The sequence below is a fragment of the Pelmatolapia mariae genome, linkage group LG15 (genome assembly GCF_036321145.2).
Source record: "Pelmatolapia mariae isolate MD_Pm_ZW linkage group LG15, Pm_UMD_F_2, whole genome shotgun sequence".
NCBI lineage: Eukaryota > Metazoa > Chordata > Actinopteri > Cichliformes > Cichlidae > Pelmatolapia > Pelmatolapia mariae.
Window position 1 is genome coordinate 19291856 of NC_086240.1, and position 11703 is coordinate 19303558.

Consider the following 11703-nt stretch of genomic DNA (forward strand, 5'->3'; position numbering starts at 1 on the left):
ACGCTTAAGATCAATACTTTGTTTCCAGCTTCAAAGTTCAGTATGTAGCCCTTTTTAAAATATTTTTTTCTTTTCTTTTTGGAAATAAAAAAATATTGCTGCCTGTCAGCCAGTATCTTAAAAAAGTATTAAATATTGGTGAAAGTGTGTACTTAAACATATTCTGTATATAAACGTTAAACGCAGCTTCGCTAATGGGAGGTGCTTTAAACCTGCACTGAGTGTAATGGGCAGCAGGGGGCGACTCCTCTGTATGCAAAAAGACATCTGGTCATATCAGACATTTTGTTTCCAAGACAAATCTTAAAGAAAAGCCAAGATTTCAAAACATACTTGTATTATTATTTTTATTTATTTATATAAGTGTGTGTGTTTGGTACTTGTAATTGATGATCATTTGCAGCTACAGTGGGCTCGTGTTTGGGGAAGTGTTATAACCACTCACAGAAGAAAGGCCTTGACATCCCCCCACAAACCTAAACAAGCAAAACAGGAGGGTATCACAAACCCGCATGCACTGCCAATTAAAAAACATTAAAATTTATAAGATTCAAATGAAAAAATTTTTACCACTCTCATACAAATAATGTTGGAATCATTTGCATTAAGTAACCTGTCCAAAGACAGGTTTAACAGAGCATTCAAATCAATGCCTCTAAACCTCATAAATTAAAGTGTGGATTTGGTTTTTGTGGTTTTTTTGCACAAATGTGTCACAAGATACACATCAAGCATAAAACAATTAACTATGAAACAATTGGTCCACGAGTAGTAAACAACTATTATTAAGAACATGTGTTATCCACTAATTAGACTGAAACCACCAGTGTAAAAAAAACAAACAAAAACGCTTATTCATGATGAAAGTAGGACACCAACTGCTGGTAAATAGTAAGCATAACAACTCAAAGTTGACCTCCACAGATAAATCTGTCCTCTTTCATCTGATAAGAAGTTAAAATAGTCACGGAGTGTTCCAAACGTACAGTGAGCATAAGAAAATTATTTGACTGGGCATTTTAAGCATAAAGCCATAGCTTCAAATTATTATTTCCATTATTTTATTTTATTTTATTTATTTATTTTTTCTGGTCAGCTGCTGTTTCTAGTTTTTTTTGCCTGACGTGTTAAAAGATCTGTCATTTATTTTAGGAATGTGAGCTGATTTTGATAATTATAATTTTCCCATTCACATCTTTGGCAAGTTTAAAATTATCAGATAATCTGAGCCCATATGTGTCTTTGGACTGTGGGAGGAAACCGGTGTACCCAGAAAAAGCCCACAGAGAGTCCCCAACCTGAAGGTGACTTGAACCTCAGATCTTCTCACTGTGAGGCAACAGTGCTAACCACTGCACATAATATAGTTACGGTGATATTTATAATGATTACATTGTGTAATGTCAGAATGACTTAAACACAGAGTGGGGCAGAAAACTTCGGACCTCCTGGCTACATCTTAACAACAACTCTCAGAGTGTAAACATGCTCCAGGGCCCCTGTCTGGCTCTGAGTGCCATTAAATCAGGATCTACCTCTCCTTCACCTCTCCAAGATTTTGGGTGTAATAATATCTGACCTCTCATAAGATTATTTTATAATCTCTTCAGTGATCTCTTGCCTCTAATTCACTACTAGCCAGAATATATTTCCTAATGCACAATATATTTGAAGACAAGAACAAAAATGAGTTTCTTTTATGACTAATGATTAAATTGCATGTGTGTGTGTGTGTGCTCATAGTATGTTGGTTTGACCATAATTATGATCAGCAACATCTTGATCAGTAATGCATGAGTTTTAGTGTGAAGTCATGGTTTAAAATTACAGTAGAGCCAAGTCTCATGGCAAATTACGAAGCATGAAAGAAATACCACCTCTTTATTTGTGTACATGGACAAAATATTTCATCGCAGAAGTCAGAGCGACTCTGGAGGGGCGTTTCACCCATTCAACTTATCGAAAAGAGCTGTGAAGCAAGTGGTAAACATTGTATTTTAACCTAAAGCATGATGTTTTACTAAACCTAATTGAATAGTTTTATTTCAAAAAACCTGACCAAACATCAAACTACAACACAAAACTGAAAATGACATTACAAATCTCAAAACTAAGGACAAAAAGAAAACAAATTTTTTTTTAGATTAGAATTCTCCTCTCTTGCAGATTTCTAACACCTCCAGCCTTCTAACTCTAAACAAAGACTTTGTTGAAGCACAACATGTTCATGTACATATGCTTTTATATGAACAAGAGTATTTCACAGACTGCTGTGAAACTGTGTTGAATTGTAATTCTCCAAGAAATAAATGTATGTCAATGCAATATCCTCTCCAGTGATGTTCTGGGCGGGTGGATGAAATGAAGCCCAGTTGATTAGTCTGTTAGTTAGAAACCCTGTAGACAAGTCATAATAATAATAATAATAATAATAATAATAATAATGATACAAGATTTGCAGCTGTCCATAAACTCATTATTGTTGACTCTGTATTGCAGTCATGGAACATTTAAAGAGAAAGACTTAGTTTGTATGTTGCACTATTTAGTTGCCCCTGTGAACGCAAGAGGAGAACAATTGTAACATTAAGCCAGACAAGCACAATAATAAATTGACAAAACCATCTTTGGAAAAAGTTTCTGAAATTGCTAACCCCACTGCATAACTACACAATTAGCATGTAGCCTTTATTAATGTAATTCAAAGTTGTAGTGTTATGTGTAGTGAGTAGCGTTTCCTCCATACGAATCTTTGTTTGCTGTTTCAAAGAATTATGAAGTGCTGAGCATTACTGTACACGGACAAGACAATGTCTGTTTGCAGTAATGTGTGAGAATTCAACCCTTAGTTCTGCAATTCTTCATTTTATTCACCACATTGATCAAAAACCTCCTGACATGTTCACTTGCCAAGACACAAAATCTCGCAAGCCACACCAACCAAACGGATCCTAATTCTCACTTTGATGGAAAATATAAGCCTGGCACCTTTCTCTCCATCTTCAACGGATTCTGCAGTGTTTGATTTAATAACACCCTGAGACATTAAACAGAGTACAGTTGCAGCCAAACCCACTGAACTGAGGTAAACCAGTGATGCTGATCTGATCAGGGGCCCGTTGTGCTTAAAAACATTGTATCTTTGTGGATTCTGGTGGGAACTTTGCCATCTTCAGCAACCCACACCCTCATATACACAATCTCACACTCAAATACATCTCGACGTCTGTCAGTTGTACACCAGCTGTACACAGGTGGATGGCAGAGGCTGTGTGTGGAGCAAGTGGATTATGAGGAACGGTAATTGGCTGTCCAGAGAAGCTGCCCATACGCATCTGTATGTGTTTGTGTTTGTGTGTGCGTGTGCTCTGTCTGGAGTTCATCATGTTCTCATAACGGTCAGTTAGGGTTGTCCGCCAGGCTCGATCTCCTGTCGGGATTGTAAATGTTATTGATCAGACACATACGCCGCATCCATAACGAGAGCTGAGACACTGTTTTCGCTGTCTCTCTCTCTCTCCCTCTCTCTCTCTCTCTCTCACACACACACACACACACACACACACAGGCGTACAACTCATTAGAAGCCGTACACACTCATAGACATATCCTCATTAACACTCCCTAGTCACACACACTAAACATCCATACACATCTAGTTGTCAGACAGCACACACACACACTCGTGCACACACAGACTGGTTTTGTTGAGTGAGATGGGGAAGAGTTATGGATGGGGGCACAAAATGTGGACATGAATGGTGTGTGTGCAGCATGTCAGCCTGTGTGAGTGTGCATGGTCATGTGTGTCTGTCTGTGACATTTGTGTTAGTCTATGGCTATGCGCAGCAGTGTGCTTCCGAATGTGTGTGTGTCTGAGTGTGTGTGTGTGCGTGTGTGTGTGGGGTGCATGTCGGAGTCTGTCAGCCCCAGCATCTCGTGTCAGGGCGAGAGGCAAGACATTAACAACTTCTGTCATTCTGCTGACAAAATGGTGGCAGAAGATTTCCCATGGTGCCCTGATGACTGCTGGCGTTTGTCAACAAGCCCTGTCACCGCTGCGATGAGGGGAGGGTGAGGTGGTGGGGAGAAACGGGGTAGAGGGAGTGGGGGAGGGTTAGTGACAGGCCCCGGACCCGTTCCCATGAGCACCGGGGAAAGAGAGAAGGTTTTGTGTGTCTGTGTGCGAATGTGTATGTGTGTGTATATGACTGTGAGAGTGTGCGTATGTGTTTGTGTAAAGGGAGGAGGGAAAGTTGGGAGGCAGGAGGGAGGGAAGGGCTGTCTCTCAGCAGCTTTCATACATAGACCATGAAAAAAACCAAAATGAGCTGTCACTGCAATTCCCAGGATGCCTTGCTGTTTAGCATAGCAGTAACAGCAGCAGCAGCACGAACATTGTGTGTGTGGGCCGGTAAGCTGATAAGCTATCTCTCTCTCTCTCTCTCTCTCTCTCTCTCTCTCTCTCTCTCTCTCTCTCTCTCTCTCACACACACACACACACACACACACACACACGGATAATTAAGCAGAGCAGAAGCTCCCCCTGACGCGAGGCAGAGCTCATCTGCATTTTGGCCTCCGGCACGCAGTTAGGAGCAACGCCTGATGGAGGGAGAGAGAGAGGGCAACCGAGGGAAGGATGGTGGGAGGCAGGTAGAGGGAGAGAGTGAGGGAAAGAGAGGGTGAGAGCAAGAGGGAGAGCCAGGGTAAGGAGCCAATTAGCCAGCTGGATGGATGAGTGACTGACAGCGCTCTTGACACACTGCTATCTGGGCTTTTCTGTTGCACACACACACAGACACACACGCATGCAAACACCTTTCTCCCATCTCTCCTTCCTTCTTTCCATCCATCCATCTCTCTCGTCTCAGCCTGCTCCTCTGTTCATGCTGTGTGGGTGTCTCTTGTTTTTACCTGCATCCTGTGCTCTGCACAGAGCTCACAGTCCAATCACGTCCCCCTGCTGCGCTCAGATGTCCAATGACCTTGCCCAATGAGTGCACCCACAGTGCTGCAGGTCCCGCCTCTTAGGTGTTGAACTCTAAAGGGGGTCAAAGGCCATCACTCCCACCGTTCTGCAGACAAAAACTGAGAGCTGAAGTCGTGACATTGCATCTCAGTGCAATCTCTAATTTATTTTTTTTTATTTTTAAATAAATCTCTGTAGATCTTTATGATCAAATGAAATGTGTTCTTGGGGATTATGTTCTACAGTCTGCAACAAATTACCCTCTACTGTAAAAGTTATCATAAGAAAATTAATCCTAGTCATTTTAACAAGGATAAATAATGATTACTTCATCTGGAAACAAAAATCTACAGCTTACAACAAGAATCTACAAACACAACAACCCAGCTACTTAGAAAATCCCAATGTGGCTTCACACATGTCGATAGAACATGACAAAGCTTTCTTCTGATTTTCTTTTTGATGTCTGACAACTTCCACAGACTAGTCCATGAGTGAGTGCAACCCCTCGACTCACCTCACTCATGGACTTTTCTTTTGAGTCTGTTTAGCTTGTTTTGTGGGGTTTATTGAAAGTGATGTAAAAACAACAACAACAAAAAATACTGAATAAACACTGATATGTAATGGATGTTCTTGCCTCACCTTGCGCTAAATCGATTTTGACATTACAGAAATAGCGATGACGCTGCTGATTTTCCTCTTTGAGTTTTTTTTGCCAGTTGAGCTATTTTGGACTCTAACTCGCGCCCTTTTGGAGCTGCTGTAAAAACCTCATTGTAGGTTCAGTTTAAGTTTTTTCATGCCATCAGTGCAATGTGTTGTTCAAGATGTTTCCAGTCATCACGGGATGTGTACATTACTACTCATCCTCCTTTAAATCTTGAATGAATGGGATTGGTGGTTTAGGCTAATTTGATTAGGCAGAAATTTAAACACTATAACTAGACTGAACATACAGAAATATAATTAATAAAATCTCTGTATTGCTCAAAAACTCATTTCCAGTCAGTACTGCAAAAAATGGTGGCAGGAAGGTGTTGACGTGACAGATTGCTGACCATGCACTAATCAAAGTTCTCTGAGAAAGTTTTTGCAGTTTTATGAAGAATCCCATTTTGAGTTTGTGCAAACTGTAATACAAAACTACCGTACCAGAACACAAACTGATAGAAATAATGCAATTTACCAAAAGTTACCAGAAATCTGGTAGATAAGATAGCCATAGACGTAGTGACATCACCACTGGTTTATGGAGTACAATTTTATATCCTTGAGTTTGGCCATCACCATCATGTGCAAAGAGTCGATCCAACTGGACAGACACGACTCACGCATATGGCAGTGAGACCCTAAAGAATGCCATTCATTATTATCTATTATTACTCTATCAGTATCATCAATAATAATAATAATAACTGCACTAATTACTCTTTGAATTTAGCAATTAAGTACATGAACTCAGTTTAACCTCACAGCTGAGGTCGGAAATGATTGGTTTATTACAGAATATGGGTTGTGTTTGGCATCTGGGCTTCAAGCCCATATAACTCCCCGCAAATATGCAGGCCAGTCTCGTAGCAAAACATGAAAGCAATCATGTCGATGGGCACTCATCTATTATGGTTCAGAGGAAGTGGGCATCTGTTGTACTTTAAGCCAAACCATGATCATTTTCAAAATCTACTCAAGCCTATTTTAGTCCCTTAACCCATTCCAGTTGTTTTTCACTAAGCCACATATAGTTAACTAATAGCATATTTAAAAAATATACAAATTAAGTCAGAAGTCTGTGATGCACGCAGTAAGAAGTGAAATGATTCACTCCACCACCGGTCCCTACGACCTCCTTTTAATTGCCTTTTAAAGTGGAACATTCATTTTGTGTACATGGAAGAATCTGTACATATGAGCGGAGTCTGATCAAAATCATTTTCAGGGACATGACAACAATGCTGAAAAGTTGTGTCCACAAATATAAATCTGTAGATTAAAGGCTGTGATTTTTGCACAAATTGGCATGAAACTGCGATGAAATATGATACACAGAAATTTAAGAAGTGGTGAGTAATCATCCCTCTGGAGGTTACAGGTGGATTCTGGGAAGGTGAAGGGATTGAAACAGCAGGCAGCGATTCTGTTTGGCAGCAGCGCTGACATGAGAGTGATGGGGAAATTCAACAGCTTAAATAAAGCATTACATTGAGAGGGTGTATTTTGCATATAATGAGAGGAGTGAAGTGTGTATGACATGGTGAAGCTTGAGTTGCTTGCTTGAGTATGAAGGCTTCCTACTATTAAGAAAATGTTAGGTGATTGAAAACTAGTGTAATTTTTTTAATAGACATTCATGTATAGACAGTGTAAAACATGATCAGCTTCCAGGTCAGAAAAATGTACCTGTTGAGGAAGGCCACCAGATGGCGATAGCTATGGTTGCAAAAAGGTCCTGTGTAATAGAAATCTATGCAGAAAATTATTTTCTAACTTGAACTCTGTTAATACTTTCATGGTGAATATATTGGCTTAGTCACTCGTTTTAGGTCATATTAATTAAAAAATAAAATCTGTTTTGTAAATCTTGGTCATACCATGTTCCAAAATGGAGGAATATGTGCACTGTGTGCAGTGTTGGGAAGGTTACTTTTAAAATGTATTCCACTACAAAATACAGAATACAGGCCCCAAAATGTATTTTGTAACGCATTCCGTTACGTTACTCAATGAGAGTAACGTATTCTGAATACTTTGGATTACTTAATATATTATCAAGCTTTTTACAACTACATGAATGTACTATTGCTGTGTGATTTATTACTTTTACTGAAGGTTATTTGCCATACCAATACCAACTAGATTTTTAAATCTTAATGTAAAATGAGTAACAGTAGGTTGACATTAGGTAAGGCTGCACTTCTTGCAGCGATCTCGTATAGAAAACTATTCCACACCTGTAAAACAGGTCTGCGGCTCCGAACCGTAAAGGTGTAAAACCGTAAAGGGACCTCTGGCTAATACGTTGGGTTCCGTGTCGGGCTCGTAGCTGAAAACTAGCTTTACTTTGTTGTCTGGGTCAGCTTTGCTAGCGAGAGACAGAGAGAGGCGTTGAAAGGCTGCTCCAACGGAACTTATAGTTTTGGAGGAAAACACGAACACAGTGTACAGTTGAGTCTTAAAAGCTTACTTACAAGTGGGCTTGTCAGGCACTCTTTTTGGCTGCAGTGGTTATTATTATATTTACATGCTTCCATTCCCCGTTTCTGGTCGGTGACAACTCGTACTTTTCCACTCTTTTTCTCCCTCCCTCTCACAGACACATAACGGGTATAGCAGTCCATTCTCCCTGCAGCACGGACTACACTGCCCATGAGGCTACATTCTTTAAGGCGATGCCTGTAACGCTCTGCCTATTGCCTTCATATTAAATCATTTTTGTGAATAATTTTTAAAAATATTTCTTCACGTCATTAAGCAGGCTGCAAGTAGAGGTGACATGGGCCGCAAGATTGAGACACAGGTATTAGAGCCTCTAATTTAGAGCCTCTTGATGCGTGTTTTGTTTGGGTTTCCACCAGCGTGGAAACTAAAAATAGAGAGGGCATAGCCTAACATATAAAACAGGAAAATACTGCTGTGTAATCCATTTATTTAAGCAAAGTAACTGTATTCTGAATACCACCTTTTTTAACGGTAACTGTAACGGAATACAGTCATATTTTGTATTTTAAATACGTAACAGCGGTACATGTATTCCGTTACTCCCCAACACTGACTGTGTGTGGATGCAAGAGCAGGACCACTTGTCATTGTGAGGACTCTATTAGGGAGTGTGCCCAGCGTTGACGCGTTAATGAGCTAACTGCGCTAAAGTGTTGATGCCTTGCAGCCCCACGCACGGGGCGATCCGTGCTAACTCGCTAACGGAGATTTGCCATGTTAATGCGGTTATGGCATTAACGTCATTTTAACGAGATTAACGCTGACAGCACTAATATATACATATGTTAACCCCTCAGCCCATAGACCCTCTGGGTTGTAGCACTGTCTCTACTTTTCAAAGTAATTCAATTTTATTTATACAGCGCCAATCTCAACAACAGTTGCCTCAAGGCACTTTATATTGTAAGGTAGACCCTACAATAATACATACAGAGAAAAACCCCACAATCATATGACCCCCTGTAAGCAAGCACTTTGGCGACAGTGGGAAGGAAAAACTCCCTTTTAACAGGAAGAAACCTCCAGGAGAACCAGGCTCAGGGAGGGGCGGCCACCTGTTGGGGAGAGAGAAGGAAGACAGGATAAAAGATGTGCATACTTTCATGTGATCAGACTTAAATTTGTAAATAGGGGAGTCGTCCCCTGCTAGCCATGAGAAAACCTCATATATATATTTTTTCTGCTTTATTTGATAGACACAGTGAAGAGAGGACAGGAAAGTGGGGGGAGAGAGACAAGGGGGAAGATGTGGCAAAGGGCCGCAGCTCAGCCATATGGCATGTGGTCACCCGCTCAAAGCACTGAGCTAAACCGGCACTGAAAAAACCTCTTGTTTAGGGTGAATCCAGACTGTAATATACCTCCATCTTTTATGTACAGTTTATGGCTTAGCGTTAGACCTCATTGGGCACTACTATGCAAACTATTACCGTGAACTTTAGGCTGTACCATCTGTGAGAAGTTAAAATTACAAATCACTTTGCTGAACCCTTCAGCTGCACTTCCCTTTGAGGTTTCACTGACTATGTAATTTGTCGCTCTATATATGCTGAATGTAAAACTTTGTAAAAAATGTAAAACAACACTAGTTATTCTCCAGTTCAGTCTTTGAATCCAGTTGGGTTCAGCTTATTCCCATTTTGGACCATTTTGATTACATTTTGTTAAAAACTAGGCATATAGAAGCAGTTTGTAAGGTTATTTAATATAAAACAACTGTTAGTCAGTATCAGTTTAGGTGAATTAAATCAGTTCTGTTTAAGGTCTTTAACAGATTAACTTATTAATTTACACTACAAAAATCTATTAAACCAGGCATCCACCTATGTATGCCACCTCATGTTGAAATTTGGTTAAATATGATAAAGCCTGTTAGAACCAACTATAAACCTGTACATACCATCCATAGCACAGAATACAAGTGAAAAAAGCTGGTACATCCACACATTAACAGGGACTTGTTCCACTTTTGATACTCACTAGAGAAAACAGAGTTCACAAGAATCTCCCCACACCACCTAGAAAAATTCGATCCAATATTTAACCATTATTATTATTATTATTATTATTATTATTATTATTATTATTATTATTATTATTATTATTATTTTTTTATAAACAATTTTCTGTTTGGGCCTGTATCAACTCGTTTGTTAACGCAAATTGATATTTAGACTAAAGACAATGTTTTTAAGGATGCAGATGGAAATATTTATTTCTTCTTCTTCTTCTTCTTCTTCTTCTTCTTCTTATTATTATTATTATTATTATTATTATTATTATCCTGCCAGATCTGAGCTCTTTTAGAACTTGGGCTATCAAATGGGCTTTTAAACATAGCCCTAAGAGGCTGAAAATTGGTTTGTAAGGCCTGTCCTGCTGGTCCAGATGCTAAAGAATGAAAAATAGCGAAAAAGAGGAAGAATCCTATTGTAAATAATTTCTTCTTTGAAACATTGAACAGTGCTACTTTTTATGGTTTCTATTATTTGTACATCTGATACGATCTAAACAAGGGTACGACATTCAACACAAGGGAATTACTGCTATATTTATTTTTTTAAATGCTTTTGTGTCATCAGCGCATGGCTTTATATTAAAGTAAGACATAGTTGGGCTTTATATCCTGTTTTTCCTTTATCACTCGAATACTGGAAATTGAAGCTTGCCACCGTTTCCCAGTATCACTGTCTTGTTTTATGTCTAAGCACAGTGAATTATTTTCTGCATTCTTTCACGTATTTACACTGGCTTTGGTGGTGCAGTGTAGTCATTTCTCAGAGGGAGTCTGTTAGAAAACCTCACACCAAAGTTCCACCAGCAAAGTGGTTTTCTTCTTTTTTCTGATGTGTGCTGTGATCAAACATGCTATCTTCATGCTGCTTCCTCCCATCATTGCATGTGAAAAGTACACAGGGTGCACTTCTAGAAGGATTTCTCCTCTCTCTAGTTATTTTACTGACTTTCTTTGGAAAAAAAACTAAAGAAGCGCTGCCAGTGTACAATGACGTGCAGCAAAGCAGAGAACTTGTGTTTCCATTGAAACCTGAGGAATTAAAAGCTAACCATTAGTGATGCATGAATTCCACACAGTGCTCTGCAATTTTGTGGGGGAACACATTATACCTTCTAGCATATTATTAAGATGTACTCAGCTGTAATATTACAGAAAGATACGTCAGATTTGAAAATTGATCTATCAGAATTTGTATAAGGGCACAAATGCAAATAAAGGGTAAGCTGTTTTTCGACTGTACTGTTTTTACTCTATATGTTCTCCTTGTAGCTTCATTAAAAACTGAAGTTGCCACTCCTGATTTTCTCTAAGGTTAGGATATTTACACAGTGACTAACTCTAAGAGACGCTCTAACATAAATCTGAACTCTTAACAGTGTTATAATGACAGTGTGACAACATATCTTAATAATTAATGGTGGAATTAAAATTATTGCACAACAGCTGGCTCCTTGCTCTTGTTCTGCTACACTGATAGCCAACATGACACCTGTTC